Source organism: Salvelinus sp. IW2-2015, unplaced genomic scaffold (genome assembly GCF_002910315.2).
Source record: "Salvelinus sp. IW2-2015 unplaced genomic scaffold, ASM291031v2 Un_scaffold415, whole genome shotgun sequence".
Taxonomy (NCBI): Eukaryota; Metazoa; Chordata; class Actinopteri; order Salmoniformes; family Salmonidae; genus Salvelinus; species Salvelinus sp. IW2-2015.
Window position 1 is genome coordinate 62,400 of NW_019942553.1, and position 6,680 is coordinate 69,079.

The following is a 6,680-nucleotide window of genomic DNA, read 5'->3' on the forward strand; positions in this document are numbered from 1 at the left end:
GGAAACAGCAGAGGGACACCCCCTATCCACATCGACGGGACAGTAGTGGAGAAGGTGGAAAGTTTTAAGTTCCGGTGTACACATCACGGACAAACTGAATTGGTCCACCCACACACAGCGTTGTGAAGAAGGCGCCAGCGCCTCTTCAACCTCAGGAGGCTGAAAGAATTCGGCTTGTCACCAAAAGCACATCACAAACTTCTACAGATGCACAATCGAGAGCATCCTGTCGGGCTGTATCACCGCCTGGTACGGCAACTGCTCCGCCCACAACCGAAGGCTCTCCAGAGGGTAGTGAGGTCTGCACAACGCATCACCGGGGGAAAACTACCCGCCCTCCAGGACACCTACACCACCGATGTCACAGGAAGGCCATAAAGATCATCAAGGACATCAACCACCCAGCCACTGCCTGTTCACCCGCTATCATCCAGAAGGCGAGGTCAGATCAGGTGCATCGCATGACCGAGAGACTTCTATCTCAAGGCCATCAGACTGTTAAACAGCCACCAACTAATTTAGTGGCCGCTGCCAACATACTGACTCAACTCCAGCCACTTTAATAATGGGAATTGATGGAAATTATGTAAATTTACCACTAGCCACTTTAAAACATGCCACTTAATATAATGTTTACATACCCTACATTACTCATCTCATATGTATATGTATATACTGTACTCTATATCATCTACTGCATCTTGCCATCTTTATGTAATACATGTATCACTAGCCACTTTAAACTATGTCACTTTATGTTTACATACCCTACATTACTCATCTCATATGTATATACTGTACTCTATACCATGTACTGCATCTTGCCTATGCCGTTCTGTACCATCACTCATCATATACTTTTATGTACATATTCTTTATCCCTTTACACTGTGTTGTATAAGGTAGTAGTTGTGGAATTGTTAGGTTAGATTACTTGTTGGTTATTACTGCATTGTCGGAACTAGAAGCACAAGCATTTCGCTACACTCGCATTAACATCTGCTAACCATGTGTATGTGAAACAATAAAATTTGATTTGATTTGAGGTAAGGGAAAACAATGATAATGTAACTTATTATAGCCTAATATGCCTATAATTGATCTCACCGGGGAGTCTATAATTTATTGCATAGACTAGGCCTACTACTAGGATTGTCTGGTTATGCAATAGGCTGTTGGCTCCCTCAGGTGGTGGGTAATTTCTAGTGCAGTCGCTCTTGGTAGTCTTGAGCAGGTGGGCGCTAGACCACTAGGAGAAGCCGCTGGAAATGGTTGACATAACGGTATGTACCTGCCCTACCTGCTTTACCGTTATCTCAGTGTACGCTTATAATAAGTAGAGGGGTGGATGGGATCGCAGATCACAGAATAGGCTACCAACACATGTGGAATGCATGTAGCTGTAGGAGATGAATATATTAGGCTACACAACAGCCCTGTGAGTATCGGAAGCTGTCAATGATATCACTTATCAATTATTAATGAAAGACTCATGTTTCAAACAAGTTTTGTTTAACCCATAAGAGTCTAAACCCTGTCTATGTTCTACTAAGCTAATGGAATTGTTTTAAGAAGGTCATACCAGGATCATTTTGCTTTTGGTTTTGAATTTTAAGACCCCTTGAAGTATAAAAAAATATATACACAAATTATTTGATGAAACATTTTATTTGGCCTTACTGCTATTAGCCCATACAAACGCATTGAATAACAGATTCACTACATGGAACAACAGATAGTCCCCCAAAAAATCTAAAGGAAGTTTGTTCTGAGGTGTCTGTCCTATATCTGAGAGATATAAGAAAGATCAGGAAACATTTGTTGACATATATTTGACCCCGTATTTTTGGCACTTCACAGTCTAACGCCTCGATCACACCGACAGCGTAGAAAAGAGTACGCAGCATCATCTGGATATGTGTGCCACAACATTTCAACATTCACCTTCTGCTACCATTTCTGTCAAGCCGTCTACACATACCGTTAATGCATATGTTCGATAAATCCAACATATGCACCACACAGAACGCACTGCAACTGCCCTCTGCAACGCAATGCTGCAAGGCAAACACAGCGTTCCATTGGAAATGAATGTACTTCTGGTGTACCACAATGCAAGGACAGCTGTCGGTGTGATCAAGGAGTGAGCCCTGTCTAAGAAGGGGGGGGGGGGTTACTAACTATATGGAATTGTTTTAAGAAGGTCATACCATGGATCATTTTGCTATTTGATTTTTAATTTTAAGACCCCTTGAAGTATAAAAAAAAATATATAAAAAAATGTGTAGAGGGTGAGCTAATCCTAGGTCTTTGCTAATGCTAACTCTGGGATAGGCCTAGGTGCTGTTAAATTCTGATATGTGTTCAACATTACATGAGTGGGCAAATACTTTTTAACACAGGAGAAAACACATTTACCAATCATCATTCAGGACATGACAGCATGCTAGTAACACCTTCTGTGATGGCATGCGCAGTTGATTGGTTCATGGCACTGCAGAATGGGTGTGTCCAAGCATAAATGTGACCCTGAGTGAGGAGGGGTGCCTGGGTGTTGTTCAGCTGTCCTTCTCGCTGTCCTTTCACAGGGTCACGTCTTCTTCCTGTTTCTCCTTCTGGCCTTGGGAGTCAACACGGTCTGGGTGTGAATAACCAAGAGATGATGTCATAGATTCAGCAGCCCAGGACAGTCTTACAAATCCAAGCCCAGTTTCCACAGTGACCTGACCCCAGGCTGTCAAACATCAAAACAACCCTACCGGCTGGCTGGGGGGTAAGGAGCGAGAACAGGACTTGGCATCATGCTACCYGAGAGGSGTAAACAGCACTCCAATATAGCCTATATATAGTGCACTACATTTGACCAGAGGTCAGAAGTGGTGCATTACATAGGGAATAGGGTACTATTTAGGACATACCCCAGGACAGCCAGCCAATCACTCTGGCACAAGACGTCATGTCAACACCTAGCCGCTCCAATTAGCTCAGATCTTAACCCTCATGAGTCCAATCGAAACGGAACACCATGTTCCAATGTTCCATAGTTCCGATACCCTAAATGTGATATGTTGTATTTTAATCTTAGCCGATATGTATCCTGATGGAAGCCATTTGAAGCTGGACACACTACTGTATATCTTACATAGCTTTGTGATCTCAATCCCATACACACAATGTTTATGAAAGCCTAGCAGTCTGAAAARTCAGTGGAGTTTAATGTTCTGCTTTCACCAAACAGTAATTAACTGTTGGCCCACCTGGGTGCATGTGAGGATGTCTATAGGAGTGATAACAGAAGTTTCATAGTAGTGTGCCACACGCAGTCTACTTCCTGCTCGTTTGCTATTGGACCACTAGAGGGAAGTAGTGAAGTGTTCAGTACTGCATAAACTCAGGCACCTACTGTAAGCAGGGTATTTGTACTCTTTACAGACAAGAGCACCTGTTTGAATTGAAATTATTAAATTGCTAAACTGTACAGAGAAGTGTATTTTTATCCAATGAGATATTGACTTGAGTGACTTTACACATCTGTCTAGCACTGAGGCATATTGTAGTAGGCATACATTAATTATATCTTTGGGCCTACATCTGAAGGGGCTCTGGTTGTGTTTAGCTGCTGTTGAAACTGCTGAGGCCTAGAGACGACATAGGAAACTATGATGATAAATGTATTCATTTGATAATAATTAGGGGATCAGTTATCCTGTATCCTGTATAGCTGACAGGCAGATAAGCATTACAACTTCTACCATTTATAAATACTGTAGAAATCTGTAGAAATGTTGTCTCATATCAGAACCAACATGATATCTTGTATCACAGCTGTAGAGTAAATCAAGTTACCTGGTTCTACATGACCTTGTAACAGAGTGGGAGGAAGCTGGGTGAAAGTTCAGGGCCATGAGGCGTTAAAGGTCACTATTTACGATGTCAATGAAGTGGATTATGACCCCGCCGGCCATGGTGGAATCAAGATGAAGTTACAGCGGCTCAGCCCCTTATCTACTACCACACCAGAACAGAAGTACTATATCCCAACAATGTGACATAAAGTCCTCCTTCCTCTTTAACAGCCACTCACCTTGTGATAATGTGATTTAATTGGCTGCTTTTTGGTTTCACTTTTTGCGGCACAGTTTACTCATTATTTTGGGCAAGCACATTGCTCTATGCTGTTGTTACGGATACAAGTGTTCTGTGTGTATCCTGTGTGTATTTCTTTTCTCTCCTTCTCCCCTACTCACAGGTGACAATAATCATTCCCCAATCAGTCATCAATCAGTCGCTAATCGGAAGACACCTGCTCCTTTTCCCTTACCCAATCACAGTCCCTTTCCCTTGGTTTAAAACCCCTGTCAGTTGTTTTCTCCCCAGCTCAATCTCTTTTGTAAATGCYTTCTGTCTGTAGATCGCTTGTGTGTTTTGCATCTACATGTCACTTTGTCCCCACCTGTGAGTGTTGTTTTGGTTATGGTGTTTGAGTGTTTGTTTGATGGTGGGAAAAGGGGGTAACCAGACAAGTCGCCCTTGGGCATACACTACCCGTAGGTAAACTTTGTTATATAAACACTAGTTAGAACTGGGTGGACCACCCCCTGTATTTTTGGTTAGTTAGTTAGCTGTTTGTGAAGTAGGCTAGTCTAGCTTAGGGGTGTCTTTGAATTATTATTCTTTCATTCCTTGGGTCCAGCTCAGCCCCTTTTCCTGCTCCCCCCATTACCGTGTGTTTTTAAATAAACCTTGAGTGTTTGACGGTAGTAATTTAGTTGTCTGTGGTCATTTTTGTTCTCACTGTTACGTTGTCACTATAATAATTTGCATGAGTTGTGTTACGGGTCCCATTACCATCCCCCCTAGATTGTCGGGCCAAAGGGATTCGTAACAGCTGTCTTGCATTGATTGAAGAAGGCTTGTATAACCATTTTACAGTCATTCAGAATTGGATATTAGCGTTATAGAGTGTGTAAATTAGTATAGAAACATTTATTTTGAGGGTGCTGTCCAAAATTAGCAAGAGATTGCCTTGTAAAAGGGTAAAAATGGGATGAACTCCAGAAACAGAAGCCGGTGAACCTACATTTCATCTGTCTTGTATAACTATTTTGCCATGGGATTATGTTTATGTAAAGGYAGTGCCGCTGGTGTTCCTGAACATCATTCACAGACATCTATAAATCTGTCCAACAAGGCTACAGGACATTAGGATCTGCTATAGATAGCCCGGTATGACGCTACGCAATACAAAACATGCTTTTCAAACCCACCATCTGATCCAGACAATGAGGTCAATACAAATAATAACGTAACGTCTGAGTATCAGGTTTCCTCATTTATGCAAAGGGATAATTATCACAAATCAGCTGTAAATTCAATATAATTACAATAATGTGATTTTCTATTTCCATAATCAGTGGGCAAAACATGTGGTGTAACAAAAGCTACTATCAGGTATGAAGGTAAAACCCAGATGCAGACAAAGTCAAATTAACAATTATTTAATAATCCAACAGGGGCAGGCAATAGACGGGTCAAGGCAGGCAGGGGTCAGTAAACCGGAGGTGGGGCAATGGTACCAGACGGCAGGCAGGCTCAGGGTAGGCAGCGGTCAATAATCCAGAGGTGGGGCAAAGGTACAGGTCGGCAGGCAGGCTCAGGTAGGCGGGCAGGCTCAGAGACAGGACAGGCAAGAGTCAAAACCAGGAGGGTGCGAAAAAGAGAGACTGGAAAAAGCAGGAGCTGAGACACAAAAACACTGGTTGACTTGACAAACTGGCAACAGACAAACAGAGAACACCGGTATAAATACACAGGGGATAATGGGAAGATGGGCGACACCTGGAGGGGGGTGGAGACAATCACAAAGACAGGTGAAACAGATCAGGGTGTGACAGCTACTTTAGACGTCCACTATACCAAAGATGTATCCAAGACAGCCTCTGTGAGGTCRAAGAGGATATCAACCAAATTTGACATAATCTGAGACCCTTGTACAATCTGTCATTCTCTCTTTCCACACATCTTGTAGAAAATCCCWTCCATTACGCCATAGRCCAGGTGTTTCAGGGTCATGTGACATGGCCTCGTGGTCTATTGGTCTATGTAGTGGTTTCACACAGTGTTGTGCTTGGATCCCAGTAGCATAGCAGCATACACACCCCTCTAAGAATGTACAGCCAGGCAGAGGCTAGCCGAGGGCTTCCCTCTTTGTCCCTACCATGGCTTCTGATTGAGGGCTCTGAGCCAGCTGCTGTGTGTGTGTGTGTGTCCAGTCCAGTTCATGTACGGCCGTCATCACGTGGTGGTGGTGGTGGGAGCAAGCAAAATTCCGCTTGATAATAAGCAGAGACACACTGCATCAGCTTTCCATGTAAAAGACAAGGCCTGCAACTTACTGAGACACGCTACATCAACCTGCTATGAAAAACAGGGCCTGGAACTTACTGAGAACACACTGCATCAACCTGCTATGTAAAAGACAGGGCCTGGAACTTACTGAGACACACTACATCAACCTGCTATGTCAAAGACAGGGCTGGAACTTACTGAGACACACTGCATCAACCTGCTATGACAAAGACAGGGCCTGGAACTTACTGAGACACACTGCATCAACCTGCATGTCAAAGACAGGGCCTGAACTTACTGAGACACACTACATCAACCTGCTATGTAAAAGA